We start from the raw sequence: 26045 nt of genomic DNA on the forward strand, positions 1-26045 counted from the left end.
TTAGACAGTAAATTTGAGGGGTTAGACTAAATTTGAGGGGTTAGACTAAATTTGAGGGGTTAGACTAAATTTGAGGGGTTAGACAGTAAATTTGAGGGGTTAGACAGTAAATTTGAGGGGTTAGACAGTAAATTTGAGGGGTTAGACAGTAAATTTGAGGGGTTAGACAGTAAATTTGAGGGGTTAGACAGTAAATTTGAGGGGTTAGACAGTAAATTTGAGGGGTTAGACAGTAAATTTGAGGGGTTAGACAGTAAATTTGAGGGGTTAGACAGTAAATTTGAGGGGTTAGACAGTAAATTTGAGGGGTTAGACAGTAAATTTGAGGGGTTAGACAGTAAATTTGAGGGGTTAGACAGTAAATTTGAGGGGTTAGACAGTAAATTTGAGGGGTTGGACAATAAATTTGACGGGTTGGACAATAAATTTGACGGGTTAGAGAATAAATTTGAAGGGTTCGACAATAAATGTGAGGGATTAAACAGCAAATTGGGAGGAGTAGGAAACAAGTTAGGAAGCAAATTGGAGGGATTCGGAAGCAGATTAGGGGACAATTTGGGGGGCATAATTGGCCAAGCCAAAGAAATTAATGAGGGATTAGCGAGGGGGCAAGCCAGGTATGAGGAGAAGGAATTGAAGAGGGAGGTTAACCGCAGGTTGAGCGAGGCGGTCGCGGGGGTACACGACGAGGTAGCGCGGTTTGAGAAGCGCGGGGTGAGCGAGGGTGAGCAAAGCACAGCCGGGTGGACCGGGATAGAAATCGCGACACGGGGTGTGAAAAACCCGACGGCCGTCGAATTGGACAGGGCAAATTCAGGTGCAGCGATGGAAAAAGAATTAATTCAGAATGAAATGGTTATAGTTGGAATTGAAATTGAAGAGATGACAGAGATAGGAATGGAATCGGAGAAAGTGATGGATAATGTGCAAAGTCTGAATTCACATCCTGATGCCGTACTTGCTAATCCTCATAAAGATTTGCAGGTGTGCGTGGAGAGGAGGTTCCCAAAGGTGAGTAAGGTGGTATATGGTGCTAAGAGGTTTTGCGGGAGGATGTTTGGCGCAAAAATAATTTTCGCGCGCTTGGGATCCCAGCGTACCACGGGCGTTTGTGGGAGGTCCGTGGTGTGCTGTGTGAGAAAAAGTGTGCGTCGGAGAGTGAGTGTGTGACAGAGTATGGGAGTGATACCGGGTGCGAGAGCGAATGCACGTCGGAGGGTATGTGTGAAACAGTGTACGGAGTGTGACACGGAGAGTGAGTTGGTGGTGGAGCGGGTGCGAGAATGCACACTTGGAATAGTTGAGCGGGTGCGAGGAGGCACACCTGAGTTGGTTGTGGCGTGTGTGCAGGAGAGCACATCGGAGCGCGGGATGGGGAGTGTTACAGAGGATGTAACCGGAGAGTGTGCGCAAGAGTTGGCACGAGAGTGTGCGGTGATGATTGGGTGTGCAGAAGAGTGCACACCCATGGCGAGTGTTACGGAGGACGTAACGGGGGACGAAAGGAGTGGAACGAAGTGTGTGAATGACGAGTGTGCGCGAGAAAGGTGTGTAACAGAGGAGTGCATGATAAGAGTGTGCTGTCGAAAGTGAGGATGAGTGCACAAAAGAGTATGTGAGCGTTATGAGTAGACCTGAGCTTGTGCGAGGGAAGAATGCACGAGCGAGTGCTGTGACAAAGTGTGTGGGATATACGAGCGGCGTTGGAGCGCCGGGTTTGGAGAGTGTGAAAAGGAACGCGTGGTGTGAGCATGCAAGTGAAGCGTCGACGTTAAACGGGATAGCGGTTAGACTGACGTTTAACCGACGCGAGCTCTCGGTCCGTGCCGGGCTGTGGGTATTGCGGGAGCCGGCCGAGATCGGTGCCGCGTGGCTCCTGTTCAGAGCGCCGCGCACGATCCGGGCCCCGCACGGTCGAGTCCGGGCTTTGCCGGGCAAGGTGACCGGCCCGGTTCGAGGGCAGGTAGGAGGGATCAGAACGGCGCCCCCTTGTGGTGGCGGCGTTCCACCCGGGCAAGGTTGGCCCATCGCGCTTGGGAGCAAGAGGCCCCGCCCTGGGATGGTGCTTTGAACCTCGGCCCAACCAAACCTCCTCCCCTGAACCGAATGCCGGACGGACCCAACCTGCAGGCAACCAAACCACCCGAATTCATTGCTCGGCTTTGCGAAGCCGAGTTTTTAATGATGTAACGACGCACGGAGAGGCTCAAGTGAGTGGACATGTGATGGTGATAGCAGCAGTGAAATTTGATTGGCAAAATTTGATGGGTAAATTGATTGGCAGATGTGATTGGCAAAATTGGATGGGCGAATTTGGTTGAAATTTGATGCCTTTGATTGGCGAATGGTATATGGGTAAAGGGATGGTAACTCTGCCATCCCTCCCATCAATACCCAGGCACATGAGCTATAGATTATGGGGTTATGGCGGTGAAAACCTAGCCAGGGAGGGTTAGGTTATTGATAGGATCTAGAAAAATGACCATAGGTCACTGTAGAGTTAAGTAGTGACATTGTACAAGTAGTGGGGCCGTAGAATAGATTAATGGTTGTTAATGACGTGGTATGTGCAATAGTGTAAGGGATGACTGGGGATGCACTAAGTTAGAAGGGCACCAGGTAGTTTAGATGATGGTGTGTTTGCGTTTTTTTTTGAATGAGGCATTGCGTATGGAAGTTCTTGCTGGTGAGCATATTGAAATGAGGAAATGAGAGGCAATGCTCGTGAATGGTGCCGTGTGTGTGAAGGAGGTGATGGAGCAGCGTATGGTGAAAAGTGCGATTGTGAGTTGTATTGAGCGAATGGTCCCGGAGGAAGGAGGGTGCAGGGAACACCAGGTGTGATTGAACAGGTGTGCAAGTGAACAGGTGTGCAAGTGAACAGGTGTGCAAGTGAGCAGGTATATGGAGAATGGTTGAATGGAATAACTGGTCTGGAGTATATGGAGTATGGAATGGATGGTGTGGAGTGAGTAGTGTGGAATATGTGGAGTGGAGTGGTTGGTGCGAAAGGAGTGGATGGGGAAGATGGACACCCCTCATGAATACCCGGGGAGGGTAGTTTAAGGGTAGGTAGAGGGTATAGGTAAATTGTGGTTGCATATTGGCATCTGTGGTGCGTGTGGTAGATTGGTGTTTGAATGGGTGCATTAGTGAAGTGGAAATGGCTGGGCGTGTGGCCTGTTAGTGTGTATGGTTAAATGGGCACTCCGCCACTGTGAGGATGTCGGCCAGGTGAGGCCGCAGGTGGGCTCTGGGAGCCGGTAGAGTTGTGAATGGCGCCCGAGGATCCGGAGGACGGACCCGGGTAGCCCAGTGCCAGAGAGGGCACCGAGTGGGGAGAGCACCAGAGGGCCTTCCCCAGGTAGATAGGTTAGGGTAAGGAGCAGGTAAGCTTGGAGGCAACTACAGTGGCGGAGGTGTGCAGGTGAGCGGACCTGCTGGGAGCGCCACACGAACCAGTCCTGAAATTGTGCAAAGGCACAGGGAGTTGAATCAGGGGAGTGAGACCCCAAATTGATGAACACCACAGATGGTCAGTGGGAATTGGTTTTTAGAACCGCATCGAGTAAGATGGCGAATGGTTTTGCAGGGAAAGACCCCGGGTAGTGTAAAAGTGTGTTAATGTCATTTAGAAGGTAGATAGAATTGAAATCTCCTCGCACCATCTACATCCACTCACCGGAGGTGATGACAGTGTTCCACACCATGCCATGGTTCTTTTTGTGCAAATGTTTTGGGACGTAAGACGCATCATGACGTGAGGGTGACTGTGCTTGACGTTCCATCTCTCCCTCCTTAAGAGGGATTGATGATGAATTGGGTGGTGGCAAATTTGTTTTAGATGGGAGTAATAAGAAATTGGGAGTGGGGACAAATTTGCTTTAAGGGGAGATATGGGGAAGACAGGACATAGAGACGAATTGTAAATTGGTTTAAATATGGGGTAAGGGCAAGGGTAGAGTAGGTGACGGGGGGGGGGGTGTGACGTACGATAGGGACGAGCTTTCTCCGCTCGCTCTCCATGCGCACCTCACCTCTGCATTGCCTTGTGTTGATGTGTACCCTTGCGCCCTTGCACCTCGCTGACACTGCTTTGTCTTCCTCCCCACCCATGGACCGTGCTCTCTGGGCACTGAGGGAAAGCGTGCGGGAGCCGCATCTGTGTGCCCGAGCTGCCGCTGCCAGCTGCCTGGACCGATGCACCACTTCATGGACCGCACGACTTGCAGCCTAGCACCACCATATGGACCACACGTTGGTGGCTAAGCACCACACCCATATGGACCCCACGTGTTGGGGCCTGGCCCCTCTGCTGGGACACCCGGCCATGATGGCCCGGGAAGATTTGGCTTGTGGACCACGGTGAGGTGGCCCCTTTTGCCCTACAGGTGGACCACCCATAGTTGGCCCCTGTGGGCCATAAATAAAAATGGACACGTTTTGTGCTTTTTATTATTATGTGCAAATAGGCAGCAAGCCAAGAGCAAGAAAAGAACAACATCAGGAACATCGGCCAGCAGAGGCAGCAGAAAGAAGAACCGTTCAACAGTTGTTTATTTTATTGACATTGAAATGTATGACTGTGCACTGGATGGTGCTCGATGGTGCTAGTCATTGGTGCTTTGGTGCTTGCATGCTCGGGGATGCATTGCAATATCAATTCTGCATCCCCGGGCATGCAAGGGTGGTGTATCGGTGCAGTGCATGTTTTTCCTCTCTCCCACAGGGTTCTTTTTGTTTCCCAAAAATGACAGGTCCTGGGTTGCAATGTAAATACAATTAGTGTTTTGTAAATAATGCTCCCCACCGGCTTTATGTGTAGTTTGCGAATTAATTCCGTAATTCGGTTATCCTGTGGGTGTGAATCTGTTAGGCAGGATGCAACGTAGCAGGGGGACATACCTAATTGTGTTTTAAAACTGTCGCACTCAGTGTAAGGTTAATCGTAGAGGGGAACTACATCTGAGTGTCACATTAAGTTAAAGTTTTTTCGGCCCGGGACGTGCCTGGACGAATGAGGGTGCTGTGTTGGGGTTTTGAGAACCCTGCACTGTGTAAAGTGTTGTAAATATACCCCTTTGTAAATAATTCTCTTGGTAAATACCTCCATTTCTTGTAAAGGTCCACGGTCGTCCCCTAGTTGGTCCACATCGCAACACGTAGCGAACCATAGGCCCTCTTCATAGTTATTTCGTTATTATGTGTTTCAGGTAAGGCTGTGTTTCCAATAGTTTGACTCTACGTTGCATCAATCAAATAAGATAGGTCCCCTTTCGTTCCCTTCAAAAGCGGTGCGAGGGGTTTGCTGTCCCCACAAGACGCCATTGCCATGTGCTCGATCTCGGAGAAGAAGGGGGAAGAGCCGCCGGATCACGGGCGTGGCAGCAACTCGTCATCAGAGGTGGAGTCAGCCAGCCCTAACCAGCCAACCAGCACCACGGTGAGCGACCCGGTAGGCGTGCCCTCGCAACCCGCGGCTTGATACGGCCACGAGTGATAAAAGCGACTGCGAGGGACTGCTTGGCAAGAGATGAGTGATCCAACCGAACCCAGAAGAACCAAAAGAGAGAGGAGGGAGAGGAGGGAGAAAGGAGCACCGAGCAGCTTTTGAGCGCGAGCATAGTTGGGGTGCAAGGGTCGGGGCGCCAGGATCGGCAACATAAACCGCGCTGCCTGCCGGGTTTTCGCCGCTGAAAACTGTACACGTGGGGCTGCCGCCAGCTGCTCGATTTTCCAGCCCGGAGCGTGGATTTGCAGCGAACCTCCTCGCGGTGCCTTTTCCTACGAACCCTCCTCCAGCCATTCCTGCCTGCAATTTCCCCTTTGTTGTGCAAGTCCGTGGTCTGCCCTGTGTGTTGTCTGGGGTTCAATAATATAAGACTGTTTTAAGGCTGCCCTATGTGCTTTTATTTCCTCTTGTATAAATGCCCTTCTTTCGTTTCCTCTTGTAGATAGTAATAAATCATATTTGTTCTTCCTATACCTTTCATATTCTTTGCTTCCTCTCGTCCGATCGTCTTTGTCTTTTCCCAATTGAGTACCTATGGCGCGATTTTGGCCGAACCGCTTTTAATCGGGTTTAGTCCTTTGATAACGGCTCGAACCGCGGATTGCTAAACCGCTCGGCAAATACCATCTTGTCCGTGGTTCGAGCGGTACTTGTCTCCCTGTTCTGCGGAGGGATTGATAAAGGTATTCGGGATAACCCCTGGACCAATAACCCTGATCAATCCCACCCCGCAGAAGAGCGTTACAGGTACCAGGACCGGTCGGACGGCCAGCTTAACAGGACAAGGGCATTAACCCCCCCCCCCCCCCCCCCCTTGCTAACGGGAGTGCTGTCCCCCGGATCCGCAACAATATGTTACAATTGTTACATACACATCCATTGACATGGTAATTACATCATTCACTCAAGTCTTTACAAATTATGGCAATTTTTTGTATAGATAGATAATTTGGTTGATAAAGAGAGTAAAAAGAGGTTCAGTTTTGTCCTTCGCTTACATTATTCTTGCATTCATAATTTCTAAAGACAATAGTCGATTCAGACCATTAATCGTAGGTCGCAGACGAATGAGTGATCCGAGTGATCGGCTACCTAGCCTAGCTCAGTAAATATTATAGCTCAGCAAAAAGCTCTCAGTGCCCAATGTTGGCACATGGTGATGACATGTACAGTATCGATATCGGTATCACCGTATTGGTAATCAGCACAGGCTTTCTCAAAAACTCCCAATTCATATAAAATAACCAAATGCTTTAAAAACAGCTGTTGGGACAAAGGAAAATGTGATCGCCTGCACGCTGCCGAGGGTTAAAAGTTAAAACCTACTGTACCTACTTCCTGGTAGGTCTTTACGTCATACATTCCACTGTTCCAGGTGTAGCAGAGTTAAAACCTACACTGTTCCAGGTGTGGCTGAGTGCATCAAAGTATCAGTTTAAGCATGTATTTAAGGCCTTTAAGCATCTTTCTTCAATTTGTAGGTGATATATCGATATTTTTGTAGATATACCTATTTTTCTCGATACCGGTATATCGATATAAAAAAGGACCACTTGACTGGTAGCTTATCTGGGTCCCAGCCTAATGTCACCCAAATTTGGCAGCATTCTGACTAGTGGGTCTGGAAAAGAAGATTTTTGAAGAAATGTATGTGACTGGCATTTTGACACACTTATGTCACATGATCGGCATGGCCTGCGCAATTTAACATCATGACCCTGTCCTAATGCTGCAACCCAAATTTGGCAGCATTCTGACTCGTGGTCTGGAGAAGAAGATTTTTGAAGGAATGTATGTGTCTGGCATTTTGACACATTTATGTCACATGATCGGCATAGCCTCCACAATTTAACATCATGACCCTGTCCTAATGCTGCAACCCAAATTTGGTAGCATTCTGACTCGTGGTCTGGAGAAGCAGATTTTTGAAGGAATTTACGTGACTGGCATTTTGACACACTTTCGGTCACATGATCAGCATGGCCTCCTCAATTTAACATCAGGACCCTGTCCTAATGCTGCAACCCAAATTTGGTAGCATTCTGACTCGTGGTCTGGAGAAGAAGATATTTGAAGGAATTTACACAACTTTACCAAAAATTGACCAAGTCAACCATTTTGACACACTTCCGGTCAAATGACCAAAATGAGCTTTGCAATCCCCGTTACCAGTAAGGAGTGGAACCTTGCTGCGATTTCAGCCGCATCAGCCAAGCGGTTTTGCTGGAAAAGTTGGAAAAATGCGATGGACGGATGGACGGACAATACCTTATTTGGAATTGAAATTCCAGATAAGTTAAATATTATACCGATATATCACCGGAACCTCATCTGTATATACGTGTGTGTGGCAGCTCAACTATAAGCCTGAGAATCCATAGATCCTGTATAAATAAATAAATAAAAAGTCTTAAACATGTAAAACACTAAAAGATCCCTAGCCGATCATTTACCTGTGTGTTCAATTCCTGGTACTAAAGCCATCATTTACTGGTACACTGGACATGGTATTGGGATCGCAAGACATTGCAGCAGTCTGAATGGGGCTACACAAAGAAACGTTTCAGAGACAATCCGATCTTAGTTAACCCACTTGTTTTAATGGAAAGCTTTGCTTTCACTCCAAGGACAGCAATGGGTGTCACCTCAGAAGATATTTTAAACAAGCCTGTCAGATGAACGGAAATTAAGCTACATCATAGTAGTGCACAATTGAGACATAAAAATGCACAGAGGTCACCGCATTAAAAGTGCGGTACACGCAGCACAGCAAGTGCAAATAAATCAAGACATATTACTGAGAATGAAAATCAGCCAGAGGCTGCTAAGTTCTCTGCTGGTATCAGAACTCAGGAAAAATATTTACCTCTGCAACCGAATGTGGGTGGAGGTTATGTTTTCACCCCTGTCTGTTACCTGCAAAATCTAAGATTTTTCAAGTATATTGGTAGGTCGACTTTGTTGTTCTGTCTGTCTGTCTGTATAATCTATCTATCTCTCACCTACAGGTCACAATTTTAAACCGATCTTCACAAAACTTCACCAGATGGTAGAGTTGGTCATAAAGAAGACGCCTATTGATTTCAAAGGTCATCTTGAGGTCAAATTTCTAAAATCTCCGTTTTTCATCCGGTTGACTTGAAAATTGAACCTCATTTGCATATCGAGTCACTAAATTGGGAAACCAACTATTTTTGATGTCAAAATGTCAAAGGTCAAATCAAGGTCAAACTTCCAAAATCAATTTTCATCTGAAAAACCCGATTGACTTGAAATTTAAACAGAAATTGCAGTGCCTCAGTGAATTGGGAAAACTATTTAAGGTCAAACTCCTAGAATAATCAAATTTCACCTGAGAAATCGTCAATTTTCTTCCGATTAACATGAGCTTTGAATAAGAACGTCAATTTTAATCTTAATGAAATGGACAATTTGATGTATCCACGGTAATGTATCCACGGTAATGTATCCATGGCAACTTTTTTTTTAGGGGGGAGGTGATGGATTTTGCAAGTATCGTGCTCTGAATGACGTCTTTCTTGGTATGACAAAAAATTAAAATCGTCACGTCGGTCAGTCTCGTTTATTTGTATATTTGTCTGAGAGATAACTCGCGAATGCGATCAGCTATCTTCATAAAGCTTTACCAGAGGATTCCGAAGGAAAAAAGTGAAGCTGTCAATGTTATTTGACTATATATATATATATATATATATATATATATATATATATATATATATATATATATATATATATATATATATATATATATATATAATGGTGGAGCTTAAAAAAAAATTTTAAACTAAATTTTTATTTTTGAAAGTCTTACCCCCTTAATCTGTTCCATATAATATAGAAACACTGTATTAAAAGTTTGAGCACTAAAGTATTATGTTTAGGGGTAGCTCAAGGGCCTCAAAGATTATGAAAATTATAAAAATTCAACGAATTACGAGTATATCAGACTATATCTTAATTTATTTTAAACAACACACTTGAACACAGTATTTATTTTTGAACACGTTAATAGTGAATTCTTTGTTCAGTTTCTGACAGAGTTCATAGTATCAGTCTGACAATGTCCAGCAAACCCCAAATTTATTATTTTCATGGCATCCCGGACAGTGTATGTTTTCTGCTATCAGGGTACATTCTGCGATGGTCCTCGACAACTTGCAGCAGGAATTGCAGCTGAGTTTCATTGTGGGTTATCAACCCACTGTACTCCTGAATGAGTGCCACTCCACGTTCAGCGTAGTCATTGACAACTTTTAGAGAGTTGACTGTTTCTGCAGCCTGCTTGTAGTCGTCTCTGTCATCCCACAAGTCCGGATCAACCGCGAGAAATCCATCTGGAAGTTCCATCATTCGCAGAAGTTTCATTGACCTTGCTGTGACGAAATCTTCCAAGTTCTTGTCCTTGAATGAATCAAGAGCAACAGTGATTCACTTGGAATGATCCTGATCTTGGTCTTCTTCATTCTTCATGGCACTCACCATCAGTCTCTTGGTTGACGAACTGACCCGACTGTCGAAGAAAGCCAAGCTAACAAGTTCCTGTGACAAGTACCACACGTGATTGGAAAACTTGCGTGATGTTGACTTTGAGATGGCTGGATGGATTGATGAGTATTCAAGCAGTGACTTCAGCAGCAGCAGGTCACTGTAAGGAGCACCTGATGCTTGAGGTGCAGAGATCCAGGCTGTCAGGTAGACACGTACTATGAATACACACACATCACGTAATCCTCTCTTTTCTGCAGGAGTCAGTTTGAATTGAGCCTTGAACATCCAGATCTTGAGACAGTATATTACTTTGGACATCCAGCGGGCGTGGTGCATTGCTCCGGGTGACATGAATCGCACTCCTCTGGCAGTAGCAGCACCGAGAAAGACAATCACAAGTTCCAAGAATTCTTTATAATCATCTCTCGGCTGACTCTGTTCAAGATGCTTGTTGGCATAATCGATAGTGCATTGCTTTATGTCTTCCACTAGACTTGCCACATCATCAGCTGCAATCCCTGGTTCATACTTGGCCGTGTCTATGAATCCCCAGTATTCCTGGAAGCGTTTGAAGAGTGGAACCTCGGGAGAAGATTTGGCTCCCAATCCCATACACACTTGGAACACTGCACCAATTATCAATTCCATAATGTGATGCCTGCAAGCTAGTGACAAGAGCTCCTTCTCAAGCTTCTGCTCTAGGAGGACACAGGCACCAGCGATCCGACCAGTGTTTGAGCTGGTCGTGTCAAAACACATAGCTCGGATGCTGTCGGCTACGCCCCAGTCTTCAATGGCTCCAAAGACAGCAGCAGCCTGAGCCTCGCCTGTTCCAGATGGAAGCTTGGCAACTGTGAGTAGCTGAGAAACTCCTTTCCCTGAAACCAATACTGGCAGGCGATCAACCTTCTCTTTTCCAATTAGATCAAGGATCAGTTTGCCGTCCCAGTGAACAACAAGGGGAATGTTACCCTGAAACTCCGCCTTTATATTTGCAGATCTCTGGACTCGGTGTTGTACATTTTATCGGCGAATTGAGTCTCTGTTTAGAGCAAGTTCATCAATGTTCTGTCCCAAGCTTTTGGCAGTTTCTGCTATAACAAAAACGGCTTTGCGGTCTGACACTTTTGTGCGATCTAGAGCGGCTGCGAGTTCTTCAGTAACGACAGTTTTTCGCCCCCTCTTTCTTTTTCGTGTCTGAAATGTGATGCCTCCAGCAGCTCCCTCACTTGCATTGTCCCCAGTTTCCATCTTTTCACTATCTTCTGCTGAACTGTTTTCAGATTCAGAACCAGATGAAATCAGTTCAGCTGTAGAAGCTGCTAACTGTTTCATTTGCTCCATTCGCTGTCGCCTGGCAAGCATTTCCTCCTCTCTTTTGGATGCCGTTTTCTCCTTCGCAAGCTTTACATCTACTCCAGCCAGCGACCCCCTTCTTCCCTTTTCTCGCTGGGCTAACAAGAAATCCTTGTCTTCTTGTAATACTGACGTATTGGTCAGAGCATCAGCGTGAGCGACATCAAAAAGGTCTTCAAGCCTGGAAACAAAAGCCGACTCTCTCGCGAGTTGAGTTGGTGACGTTCACGCTTTGTTCTTTTTCAGAAGACGCCATTCTTCAAATGTCTGCTCAAGCTTGGTTTGGCAGTTTTGATGAGCTCTCATCGGGATTCTAGCTTTCTTCCAAAAGTTAGCTATTTCCGTGATGGTAACATCCGACGATTGTCTTACGGTCTCCTTCAGATCGAGATGGTGATGTAGGAAGAATCCAAGAGCCATACGCAATGATGGCAACTTGCTGCCACTTAATTCAGTCACAGAGTCGCCAAGGAGATACAACTTGGTTTGAGATCTTGTTGCTTTTTCCACAGATGACATTTTCAATCAGATATGAATCTGAAAGAAGTAGAACATAGCATTAAGAAATTAAGAATCAAGAAAATTCAAACAGTTCTATTAATAACTGAGCAGTGAGCACAATGCCTCAAGCGATAACACAAACATACTGCTGCAACAGTGTTGCAGCTGTTGCTTAGTCAGCATAGTCAGTCCATTGAGTCCAAACAGTAAACAAGTCTGAACATGTCTGGAATATAAATTCATGGAAAATTTGCATTATCAATTTATCAGCAAAACAATGGGATTCGGATGATTGGTTGGATAATAGATATGAACCAGTTGAACCACAATGATTTATGCTTCTATAATCTGTGATAATATTGTTGCGGAGATGAGGACTGTATTTTTTTGATTGTGTGCTGTATCATTATTATTATTGTTTATTCTGCGCCCCCCCTGCCTCCGGAGCTGTGTAAAGGTGAAAGGGCATCCCATAATTAGTCCACAAGCATACACGTCAGCCAAATAATAGAATACCTCTGTTTGATAGTTATCTCTTATTATGTGTTTTTAGAGTAAGGCTGTGTCTCCCATTAATTGAAATACTCCATTGCACCAGTGAAAGAGATAGATTCCCTTCATTCCCACTCCCAACACTTCCATTCCCCCCTTTCCGTCAATTGCAATTCGCATTGCCAACTGCATGTTGGGTGGTTTTCCCTTCATCCGCCATTGACCACGAGGCAGGGTTGGGGGAAGGAAGGTGGGTCCCCACCTCGTCAGAGAGGGGAGGAGTGAGCCAGCCCCACTCGACCAACCATGAACAAGGGGTTTAGCTTGAGAGGGCGGGGAGAGAACGTTTGGGGGAGGTTCGAAAAGGTTAAGGGGCGGGGCCTATATAACCCACGGCGGGGGTGTTCCCAGGAGAGATGCACTTTGAGTTGGCCTGAGTTGGTCTGAGTTGGTCTGAGTTGGTTGAGAGTCGGTCGTCAAGTGGAGAGTGGTGAAGAGTCAGTCAGTAGAGGTGGTGGTCAAGTGGTTGCGTTGGTTGCGGTGAGGAGTCGGTGGTAAAGAGTGAGGGACCAAGAAAGAGTTGAGGGTTTGGACCAACGAGTCAGACAAGTCCTGGGAACGCAGCGGACGGAGGCCGCAGCAGCAAGAACACCCAACAGCCAAAGGGGGCCTGAACGGCGGTTTGGAGCAGGGCCGAAAAGGAACGGCGGCTGCTAAACGCGCCGGTTGAGCTGCAGGACCCCCTTGGACCTTTCCTCTCCCTCCAGCCATCCACCTCCTGCCTTTCCACCCTTCTTGTATACGTGAGTTTGTTTTGTTTGTTCTGTCCCTGGGTATTTAATTAAGTCTGTAAGTAAGCTAAAATTTGCACTGTGTCACCTGCGTCTTATGTGTTGTAAATAAACCTTGATTGCTCCTTTTTGCTTGTGTAAATAATAAATCCAATTACTCTTCTGTCCGTCTATTCGTTTTATTCCTTTTCCTCTTGCATTTCGTCGTTTCAGTCTTTTCCCAGATTGGGCAGCTGTGGTGCGATACGGCCAAAGTTCTGGGTGAATCGGGTGAGTCAGGGATCCTGTTAGGTCGCGGTTAAATACACCACCGCTCGGTCATCATAACATCTAAACTGCGATCTGTAACAATTGGTTGTCAGGAGTTGGATTCGGACCTGGGACTAAATTTGTTAGGCCCAAAATTTTGGAACACCAATTGTGTTATTCTGTAACAATTGGTGTCTGGGAGTGAGATTCGGGGCCCGAACCAAATTTAAAAAAAAAAAACATCTAGAAAAAATTTGGTCAAAATTTGGAGCGGCCGAAATTTGTTTTGTTTTGTAAAACCCGAATTTTGAAATCGCGCCATGGCTGGTCAAGGCGATCGAATGCCGGTGGGTGAGCTAGAGGAGGGGTTAGGAGTAACCCAGGATCAAATGGAGGGGAGCAATGAGGAGGCGGTTGAGGGAGTATCAGACGCACAAGATGGCGTCCTCGCGCACGTGGGTGTAGCGGCACCAAATTTTGCCGCGCCCGTGACCGAAGCAGCACCAAATTGCGCTGCGCACGTGGTCGCGGCAGCCGAGCCGGAGATACCAGGGTACATGCGATTTTTTATGGACCAATTGATGGCAAAAATGGATGCTCGGAGTGAGCAAATTGAAGCAACAATAAACGGAATGAGGACCGATAGGGAGAAAAGGGAGCAGAGGGACAGAGACCGCAAGTTGGGTGAAAGGGTCCCAGGGGTGCACGAGGAGGTAACGCGAGTCGAAAAGCGCTGGTTGAGCGAAGCGGAGGAAAGCGCGGGTACAATGACCGGGGTAGAAATCGCGACCCGGGGTTTGGAAAAGCCGGCGACCGATGAGGTAGAGGGAATTTTATTAAAGCCAACGGTCGTCGAGGTGAACAAAGAAATTATGGGTATAGTTGAAATTGGAGAGACCGGGGACTTAAAGTTAAAAGAGCAACAATCGGAGGAAGGAATGGAAATTGCTCAAAGTCTAAATGCACATCCTGATGCTGTACTCGCTAATCCAAATGGAAGTTTGCAGGTTTTGGTGCAGGGAGGAAGAAGAACCCCGAAGGTGAGACGTGCTGTATATTGTGCGGGTAGATTTTGTAAGAGGATGTTTAGCGACAAAAGAATTTTCGCGCGCTTGGGATCGAGGAAGCATCCGGGCGTTGGTGAAGGGTCCCGTGTGAGTGGAAATGGCACGCGTGGGAGGAAAAAGTGTGCGTCGGCGAGTGGGTGTGTTATAAAGTGTGGGAGTGAAACCGAGTGCGAGCGAGAATGCACGTCGGGGTGTACGGAGTGTGACACGAATAGTGAGTTGGTGATGGCGCAGGTGCGAGAGGGCACATCGGAGCGCGAGTGTGAAACCGAGTGCGAGCGAGAATGCACGTCGGGGTGTACGAAGTGTGACACGGAGAGTAAGGTGGTGGTGGAACGTGTGCGAGGAAGCACACCTGAGTTGGTCATGGCGCGGGTGTGGGAGAGCCCATGTGAGCGCGTTAGTGGGTGGATGCAAGAGTGCACGCCCATGGTGAGTGTTACGGAGGACGTAACGGAGGAGAGGTGTGGACCAAAGTGTGCGCAAGAGTGTGCGCGAGAGGTGTGGTGTGTAACAGGGAGAGCGTTGGTGGAATGTACGGACGGCGTTGGAACGCCAGGTTTTGTGAGGGTGAAAGGGGTAGCGTATGCTTGTAAGCATGCAAGTAAAGCATCGACGGTAACCGGGTTAGTGGTTAGAGCGACGGATAGCCGATGCGAGCACTCGGTGCGAGGAGCCCTTTGTTGGATGCAGGGCCCGGCGCGGATCGAAGCTGCGTCGTTTCTCTTCGAAGCGTCGTTGCCGATTCGGGCTTGGCCCCGCCCCGCACGGTCGAGTCCGGGCCTTGTTGGGCCAGGCGACCGGTCCGGTTCAAGGGCGAGTGGGAGGAAGCGGACCGGTGCCCCCTCGTGGGGACGGGGTTCCGACCGGGGGAGATTGAGCCATCGGGCCTGGGACCGCAAGGTGCCGCGCCGAGATGGTGCGTGGAGCCTCGGTCCAACCAAACCACCTCCCTTGAACCGAAAGCCGGACGGATTCAACCTGCAGGCGACCAAACCACCCGAATTCATTGCTCGGCGTTACGAACCGAGTTTAATGATGTCACGACGCACCGGGCTAGGATATAGTGGACTGTGATGATGATAGTAGTGATTTGATGCGAAATTTATAATAGTGGGTAGAATTGGCAGTAAATGGAAATTTTTTTGAATTGGTTGGAATTTGGACGAACAAAATTTATAGTGAGAGACCCCCGATGTGGTGGGATGGGCAATCCACCATCCCTCACACCAAGTGGGGCAAATGCGCAATAGTTTATGGGGTGTATGGCAGTGAAAACTAGCCCGGGTGGGTTAGGTTATATTGATAGGGCCCTAGAAGATGACATTAGGTAACGTTAAGTTTAGTTAGTGACTGATACCTGTAGTGGGGACGCAGGTAGATTAGCGTGGATTATAATGACGTGGGAGCACAATAGTTTAAAGGGACGACTGGGAAGCGCAAGTTTCAGAGGGGAGTAGTTAGCTGAGATGATGCCGTGTGTGTTGAGAATTGAACAGGTGTGATTGAACAGGTGTGATTGCACAGGTGTGCAACTGAACAGGTGTGTGGGGCAGTGTATGAGGGAGTAGTGGTGATTGCGTGTTGTGTTGACCAAATGGTCCAGGAAGAAAGGAGGGTGCAGGTGGCACCAGGTATGATTGCACAGGTGTGCAACGACAGGTGAATGGAGGACAGGTGTATGGAATAAATGGTATGGAGTATTGGAATGGATGGTCGTGGAGTGAGTATGGTGGAAATTGTGGAGTGGAGTGGATGGTGCGAAGGTGTGAATGGGGGAAGAGTGGACCCCCATCACGGATACCCGGGGCGGGTAGTGTAAGTGTTAGGTAGAGGGTACAGGTAAATTGTGGTTGGATATAGGCATCTGTGGTGCGGGTGGAGAATGATGTTTGGATGGGTGCATTAGTGTTGTGGAAATGGCTGGGCGTGTAGCCTGTTAGTGTGTGTAGTTGGTTTGGGCACTCCACCACTGTGAGGATGTCGGCCAGGTGAGGCCGCAGGTGGGCTCTGGGAGCCGGTAGTAGTTGTTGTGGATGGGGCCCGAGGATCCGGAGGACGGACCCGGGTAGCCCAGTGCCAGAGGGCACCAGGGGGTGACAGAGCCAGGAGAGGGCCTGCCCCAGTTAGTTAGGTTAGGGTGAGGAGCTAGGTAAGCTCGGGTGGCAACTGCAGTGGTGGAGGTGTGCAGGTCGGTAGACCTGCTGGGAGAGCTACACGTCGCAGCCCAGAAATTGTGCGAGGCACCGGGAGATGAATCGGGGGAGTGAGACCCCAAATTGAGAAGCACCACAGTTTGGTCAATGGGAATTGGTTTTTAGAACCCATAGTGTAAGTTGGCCAATGGATTGGCAGGGAGAGACCCCGGGTAGTGTAAAGTGTGTTAATGTCATTTAGAAAGTAGTTAGGATGAAGTCTCCTCGCACCATCTGCATCCACTCACCTGAGGTGACAGGTACTCCGCACCATGCCATGTTTAATTATTGTTACTGTGCAAATGTTTGGATTGTGAGACGCATCATGACGTGGGTGTGACATTGTGCTTTGATGTTCCATCTCTGCCTCCTTATGAGGATTGATGATGAATTTGGTGATGGCAAATTTTGAAGTAGAGGGATTGTGGAGACGAATTTGGTATAGGGGAAATATGGGGAAGACGTGACAGTAGTGACGAATTTGTAAATGTGTAGATTTTTGTACATATGGGGTAAGGGCAAGGGTAGGGTAGGTGACAGGGGGGTGACGTACGGTAGGGACGAGCTTTCTCACTTCGCCCTCCGTACGCATTTCGCCTTGCATTGCCTTATTGATGTGTACCCTTGTGACCTTACCCCTCGCTCAATTGTCTTTCCCCTTTTGTCTCCCACATGACCTGTGCGCCACTGGGTGCCGAGGGGAGCGTGCGTGGATCGGCCATTGTGCGCCCGAAATTCCCAGAACCAGCTGTCTGCATCGATGCACCACATTATGGACCACATGTCTGTGGCCGAGCACCACTTATGGACCCCATGGGTTGGGGCATGGCCCCTCTGCTGGAACCGGCCATGAGGGCCCGAAATCTTGCTGGCGGACCTTGGCCACAGGGCACCGATGCCCCACAGGTGAACCACACGTAGTCGGCCCCTGTGGGCCATAAATAAAATAAAAACGGACACGTTAGGTGCATTCTTTTATTGCAAATAGGCCGCCAGCAAGGGAAGATGACAACACCAGGAAAAGAATAATAACCAGCAGAGGGAGCCGAAGAGCAAGAGATCACCTGCAGGGTTAGGGGTTGTTTGGTTATTTTTATTCATGAACAGTGATGACTGTGCACCGATTGGTGCTTTGGTGCGTTTTTGGGTGCTTTAATGGTGCGTCGATGCAGAGCAGACTGTCTCCCCCCCAGAAAGAACAATTACAGGTCCTGGGTTAGTTTTGTAAATAAAAATAGCGTCATTGTAAATAATGCTTCCCACCGTCAGTGTATAGTTTGAAGACCATTCCGCAATTCGGTTAACTGTGGGCGTAAGTCTGTTAGGCAGGGTGCAATGGAGCAGCGGGACACATTTATTTATGTTTTAAAATTGTCGCACTCAGGGTCAGGTTAAAAGTAGAGGGAACTACACCTACGTGTCACACTAAAAATAAAAGTTGTAGGCCCGGGCCGTGCCTAAGAGGAGGAGGGTGCAGTGTTGCGGAGATGAGGACTGTATTTTTTTTGATTGTGTGCTGTATCATTATTATTATTGTTTATTCTGCGCCCCCCTGCCTCCGGAGCTGTGTAAAGGTGAAAGGGCATCCCATAATTAGTCCACAAGCATACACGTCAGCCAAATAATAGAATACCTCTGTTTGATAGTTATCTCTTATTATGTGTTTTTAGAGTAAGGCTGTGTCTCCCATTAATTGAAATACTCCATTGCACCAGTGAAAGAGATAGATTCCCTTCATTCCCACTCCCAACACTTCCATTCCCCCCTTTCCGTCAATTGCAATTCGCATTGCCAACTGCATGTTGGGCGGTTTTCCCTTCATCCGCCATTGACCACGAGGCAGGGTTGGGGGAAGGAAGGCGGGTCCCCACCTCGTCAGAGAGGGGAGGAGTGAGCCAGCCCCACTCGACCAACCATGAACAAGGGGTTTGGCTTGAGAGGGCGGGGAGAGAACGTTTGGGGGAGGTTCGAAAAGGTTAAGGGGCGGGGCCTATATAACCCACGGCGGGGGTGTTCCCAGGAGAGATGCACTTTGAGTTGGCCTGAGTTGGTCTGAGTTGGTTGAGAGTCGGTCGTCAAGTGGAGAGTGGTGAAGAGTCAGTCAGTAGAGGTGGTGGTCAAGTGGTTGCGTTGAGGAGTCGGTGGTAAAGAGTGAGGGACCAAGAAAGAGTTGAGGGTTTGGACCAACGAGTCAGACAAGTCCTGGGAACGCAGCGGACGGAGGCCGCAGCAGCAAGAACACCCAACAGCCAAAGGGGGCCTGAACGGCGGTTTGGAGCAGGGCCGAAAAGGAACGGCGGCTGCTAAACGCGCCGGTTGAGCTGCAGGACCCCCTTGGACCTTTCCTCTCCCTCCAGCCATCCACCTCCTGCCTTTCCACCCTTCTTGTATACGTGAGTTTGTTTTGTTTGTTCTGTCCCTGGGTATTTAATTAAGTCTGTAAGTAAGCTAAAATTTGCACTGTGTCACCTGCGTCTTATGTGTTGTAAATAAACCTTGATTGCTCCTTTTTGCTTGTGTAAATAATAAATCCAATTACTCTTCTGTCCGTCTATTCGTTTCATTCCTTTTCCTCTTGCATTTCGTCGTTTCAGTCTTTTCCCAGATTGGGCAGCTGTGGTGCGATACGGCCAAAGTTCTGGGTGAATCGGGTGAGTCAGGGATCCTGTTAGGTCGCGGTTAAATACACCACCGCTCGGTCATCATAACATCTAAACCGCGATCTGTAACAATATTATACCATGTTTATACACCCATTGTTTCTGTGATTCTCTGCAAAGCCTGTGATAACTTCGTTTTTATTTTCAAATAGTGTTCTGTGATACACCTATGTACAGTGTTTACTTTTAGATACTATGGTGATAAGCGTTCCCAGGTCAGCGCTACATCTCATTTTAGCATTTATTGTCTAGCAGACTCAAGCTCAACGAACATTTTACTCTTTTATTATAACAGATATTGTGTATGTACAATGCACATATTACTACTGTAATTATTTATTTAATGGAGCACAGAGTTTTATAACTTAAAGGTTTTATCTGTGTTCCCAGTAATTAATTTTACCACAATGATTGCATGTTGTGTGTATGATGATAGGAGAAAGTGTCAATTTACTTAGTAGTTAAAATTGGGTTCTTAATTTATCAACAGAATTAATCTATTATCAGTAGTATGCGAAATAAAAGGGCGGCCGCAGCTTTGGGGTATCAGAAATTTACCATCATTGAGCTACCCCTAAATATTGTTCAATTATGCTCATATTTCGCCTGAATTTTTATTTCGTATATTGGAAAAATTTGAGAGGGTAAGAAGATCATATTTCAAAAGTTCAAAAATAAGTTCCACCCTAATATATATATATATATATATATATATATATATATATATATATATATATAATTTATATATATATATGTGTGTGTGTGTGTGTGTGTAAGGTGAAGGTGCCAGTGACATCATTTGTATAAAACAGATACAACCAAATATGTTTGCGCTACGTGACATCAAACTTGACACAAGTAAGTTTTAAAAACATGAGCTACAAATGGATAATGGGAAAGATATGGTCAAAATGACCATGCTCAAAGGTCAAGGTTCTCTCGATTTTCATCATACCTGTCAGGCTACCATCGCCTGATGCTTTTTGTTTGTTTGTTTGTTTGTGAACAGGATATCACAAAAAGTGAGCTGGTTCAGACAAAATTTGGTGGAGAGGTTGGGTATGTGACAATGATGAAATTATTACATTTTGGTGAAGATCCGGATTCGAATCTGGATCCGAGAATTTTTATGTGATTTTCCACCATTGAGTGATAGGGCTAAAAAAACAACAATATATGGCACGATATCTCTAAATTAGGGATGGATTCGGACGAAACTTGGTGCACAGGTTTGGGTGTGTGACCAGGACAAATCAATTCCATTTTAGTGAAGATCTGAATCCGAATCTGGATACAAGTTTTTTTTATTTTTAAATGATTCTTCACCATTGAGATATCATGCTAAAAACGATATGTAGCATGATATTTCAAAAAGATGTGGATGGATTATGACAAAACTAGGTGAGTGAGTTGGTTAGATGACAAGAAGAAGCCAATTCGATTTGATATCCCTATCACTGGGAACTGTAAGCTGTTCAGCCTGGTGGAAGTATGCGCTCTATCGAGTGCAGTTCTAGTATTATCGTGCTATGACCCCTTACTCCTTGGCCATGCAGGACATCATCACACCACGACAAATACACAAGCACAACAAGAAAGGCCGTTCATTACTCAGGTGAGATTGTGTAGCCGCTCCCATGACATTAACCATAATCGCTCACCACAACCAAAGATCTGGTGTTCTTGACTTGCCGCAGTGTCGAAGTGAGTCAGTGTCAGCTCTCAGCTTGTTTTTTTGGCAGCAGGCCGAAGGATGGGGAGGTGGTTGAGTAAGAGGTGGAAAGAGGTGCAAGAGGAGGGGAAGAGGGATGTGAGAGAGAGGTAGGAGGTGAAGAGGAGGAGGAGGGGGGGAGAAGATGAGGAGGAGGGGAGAGGAGGAGGAGGGGTAGAGGAGGAGGAGGGAGGAGGGGGGAGGGGAGGAGGAGGAGAAGGTCGAGGTGGAGGAGAGGGAGGAGGTGGAGTAGGAGGAGAAGGAGAAGGAGGAAAAAGCTGAAGAGGACGGCGTCGGTGGTAGCTCGTAAATGAAAAAAATTAATGAAAAAACAAACCAGCAAACACTCTGTGGATAGATGAAGGGTGTGGTCACAGTGCAGATTCAAAAGGGCAAATAGGAAGCAAAAGCTATATTATCTCTGCTTCGACAATTGAACATCCTCACAAACAAGTGATTGCAGTAGTTCGATTACTTGTTCGATGTTAAAATAAAAACTGCATTAGAATGGCATAAGGAAGACCACCATCTTTATTGGACTCAAAGTAAAATCCGTCGCATTCTCTTATCCCGAAGCACAAGCCAATTCTTGTTCCACATTTCTGCTCACAAAATGGATGAATTATAACCATCCACCCCCTCAAATCCTTCGCCGCCCAAGCTGTTTTGCTTTGTAAAAATTTCGCTTTGCCAGCAATGCCGATACCAGAATATTTACATTTGATTAAAAGGAAAAATAAATTTTAAACGAAGAAACAGGTAAAAACACTAAACGAGGAGATGCAACATACTCGTCTCGGCAAATGGAGGGAAAAACATTTTCCACGCTCTGTACACCTTGCACGCCCCTGTGTCGGGAGTCAAAGGTGACCGCTAACTAGCACAGACCCGGGTGCAATTATCAAACTCCAAGCACAATAACGATGCTCGAGGAGAGAAGAGGCTGGAATGGGAACAAAAAATAATAATAACAAAGATAAATTATGACTCCGCACCAAAAATAGCAAGCAGCGAGTCGAGTGAATGGGAGACACAGGCACATGACTCTGCAGGGGCAAATTGCGCGGCATCAGCCAAAGACGACAGATGGCGGTCGGGGCCAAAAATAGACTTCCTTTGATAATGCAAACGGACAATCTCAGGAGAGATGGATGTGGACCAAGTTTTTAAAAGCCTCGACCTCCACGCACTTACGATCACGTCGCCACAAATTCCATTCGCGAGCTTGGAAGGCGACACCCTTGTTGTCCATCACTTTTCAAAAGCAGCGCCACACCACAGAGGAAAGGCTTCGGTATCGCGATGGAGAGACGGAAGGTGAAGGGTGAAGATTAATTTAAAGCGCACACACCGTTCGTTGGACAGCATGGCATTGATTGCGGCCAATTTAAAATATAAAAACACACACACACACACCACACACACCACACACCACACACCTTGGAGATTGACATCGTTATGCAGACGAGTTTGACCTTGTGATTAACTTTCATAAGGTCCCAAGGTCGACAGAGGAAAATAACCCATATTTGGTTATTGCCAACAGATGTGCTTCCATCATCAAAATAAGCATCAATATGTGGCAACCGATGGTCGAACCTGCTGGGCGAAGCATGACGCTTCATGTTCAACCATGTGTAGACACAACAAGGCAAGTGGGCAGGGGAGAGACAATATCAAAAGAATAAACAGCATGAGGCGTCAATCAGAAGCTTGTGGACAAGATCGTACGCGCTTTAAACATCAGCGATTGCAGAAACTGGCGCGGAGCACAACCAGCGGCATTGGCACCCTATAATCTAATAAGACAGGCATGTGCACCTCATCCATATGCCAAGTGTTAAAGACTTATCAACAGCTTTCATGGCCTGGCATTCACATGTGTAAGTGGACCACCCTATCAGACATAGCCCTAAATAAATAAAAACATCTTTGCAGGATACTTCCAGCTGTACTTTGTAAGCCTGAGTACCATGATCAAATTCTTAAACCTCAGTAGTTCCTCCCCATAGGTTTTATTTTTAGGGTTCATTGACAATCGTAAAGAAATAACCCGGCAGGATGGCCGAGAGGTATGCAAACTCGCATCTAAGCTCTCTAGTCTGCATTTGAATCCTGACCCAGGTATAAACTGTCATCCTGGTGTTCCACTGGCAGGGTTGTTGGCTTAACGGTTAAGGTGGCTTGGCTTAGGGTGGTGAGTTTGAGCCCCCGTCGGTGCTATTGAAATAACACCGTCTGGGTTGACTGAGCCTGTCATTCTACTGAGGTTGGCAAAATGAGTACCCGCTTACTGGTACAGAGGCACTGCATCAACAGCACAGTCACGCCCCCAGAAAATGATGCAGCCAAGCAGCCACAGGCTGCATACAAAACACCAACTGGCAGGGTAATTCATCAATGCGTGTGCCGTCCTTTGGATGGACGTTAAACTGGGTGTCCCATCTGCCAGCATTAGTGGCAGACGTTAAATATCCCACAATGACCTTCACGAAGAGTAGGCGAGCTATCTTCGGCACCATGAAAAAGTCCAAGATTTCCTGCCCTGACTTCCCGAGTTGGACCTCCTGAATACAACAGAATTTGCCACATCAAATTATAGTGGTATCACGCAAATAGCAATAAACTATATATTCTTCTTCTTCTTCATGATTAAAAAAAATGGCGGAAACAAAACAAAACTCGAGGTTCCAGGGAACCTGAACTCAACTGGTCGATATCAATATGGTTAGAATATGCATAATAGAACCACAAACTATATCGTTTATATGTGCTAAAGAGGTACAGCAACGTTGAAGGTTTGATCAAATTTGATCAGTATTTGTGACTTTGAGCTTGGACGTCGTCCAAACTGATGTTTATGGGTCAAGTCATAGGTCACGACGAGGTCATTTTTCGGACATCGTCAAAACCCGTAATATATGTGTTGAGGTTTGTTACATACAAACCTTTTCATACAAACCATGTTACATGTTACATACAAATCTGTTACATGTTACATACGACAGAGTTTCAGCCTTTCAGCCTACACACCAAGTTTCAGCCTTCTAGCTACATTAGGAAGTACCAGATTGACAAAAATTGATTTTTCAATATGGCCGCCCTGCCACGCCCATTTTTGGGCGTGCAACGCCAAAATGCAATCCCAAACTAGTTTATGTCTTAAAGATGCTGCATAGCAAGTTTCATCAAATTTAATCAATATTTGTGACTTTTAGAGCGGAGACGTCGAATTGTTTACAGACGACAGACAGACGGACAGACGGACAGACAGACGGACGACGGACACTGGGTGTCGACAAAAACTCAGCTGGACATAGTCCAGTTGAGTTAAAAACTACCTTTTATCCCCACACAAAGAACTTGATTGCAACAAATATTTTATGTTTGACATTCAAGCACGAAGATGCGCCAACAAGTCCATTACCAGTGTTGGCCAACATTCGGATTCGGATGATAAACCACCTTTATACCATAAGCTTCTGGAAGAATCCAGTAATGAACTTCAATTATTAACAGTTTTAAAAGCTCATCATCTTTCTAGTAGCCGAAGAAATAAAAAGGACAAATCGTAACTCATACCATTACTGAGAATGGTGCCATTGGGGTTGAACAGGGAAACCGTGCGCATGTCGAGGGAGGACAAACTTTCAGAACAAAACTCGTCAAATTATGCCATTTGCTCGTAATTACGCCAACGCCGTGGCCGCAGTTGATGTCGAACCCGTCGGGATGTTCATGACTTGGCTTGACGAGGTTATTTAGTCCACTGCAGGATGGAGGCCTCCCTCATAATGAAGGGATGTTCATATAGCAGGCAATTAACATCTGCTATTCCAGGTATACAGAGATTGGAGGGATTGGGGAGGTAGGAAAATGGTGACTAAAAGCTCCTGAGTACACGATAAACCGTCATTCATTTCATTTCGTCACAAATAAACAACACAAAACAGACTTTGTAAAACAAGGTGAGGATTTTGGGTCGGTATGATCAATGAATGACATGAGACTGCAATCAGAGAGCAAATTCAGACAGAGAATAGGCACAGGCCGTATCAGCATGTATCAACTTATCGTTTCAGCGTACCTTTAAGGGAGTGTTTAACATCGCCGGATGGCTTGGCAGGATGGTCTAAACGAGAGGTATACGGACTCGACTGAGCTCATGGCATACATGGTGATACGTCAATGTGTGTGCCATCCCTCGGATCGCATGCCAGCACTGGCCATTAAAGATCCCACGGTCTACTTCAAAAAGCAGTAGTTGAGTTACCACCGACACCCTGGGTAAATTACAAGTCCCTACCATCACTGACAATGGCAAACAACCCAGCATGTTGCCTGTGCCAAGAAACTGCTTCAGTGGCACAGACTCTCTGTAAAGGATATGGTACGACGATGACGACATTGACAGATGGATTACACTCAATAGACCTCTGAGGCAAAAGAGCAAAAACATCTCTAAATGTTATATTTCGTAGAACAACAGATTTTGGTGTCAGTGTATTTAAAACTTTTCGTTAAGTAAAAAAGATGTTTTCTCGGACTCATCTTTCAATAAACAATACAAAAATTACTCATGTATTTCCACAATATACATATACACATATATATATATATACACACACATACATACACACACACACATGGTACAATGATCATATCCATTGTGTGTATGGTGGAAATGTCACACAAATAATTGACAATTTCAAAATGTCACATTTGAAACGGCAGGGTGGGTGGAGAAGAAAAAGCTCAAAATACCACGAGCGCACATATGGTCACTCAAACGGAAATCCAGTCATTTTTCAAAGGGATTATTCAGTTGAAAGTTAAACAACGAAAGCGAATCAAATGGTTTTCAAACTTGCATCAAAAAATATGCTCAATGGTCGAGTTATTTTCTTGCTTGGCCTTGGCCATTTTTGAGATGCTCTATGCATGAGATGCTCTAATCTTGATCAAAATACGTACTTTGCTTCGTCACTGGCACTTTGGTGCT

At 46.3% G+C, this 26045-nt stretch overlaps 1 protein-coding gene across 7 annotated transcripts in view; it reads right to left on the reverse strand.

The window, feature by feature from the left end:
• Positions 1 to 26045, reverse strand: part of LOC137423527 (serine/threonine-protein phosphatase 2A 55 kDa regulatory subunit B beta isoform) — a 240058-nt gene that overhangs the window by 187639 nt on the left and 26374 nt on the right. The window lies entirely within an intron of this gene.

The sequence above is a fragment of the Myxine glutinosa genome, chromosome 3 (genome assembly GCF_964187855.1).
Source record: "Myxine glutinosa chromosome 3, kmMyxGlut1.1, whole genome shotgun sequence".
NCBI classification, from domain to species: domain Eukaryota; kingdom Metazoa; phylum Chordata; class Myxini; order Myxiniformes; family Myxinidae; genus Myxine; species Myxine glutinosa.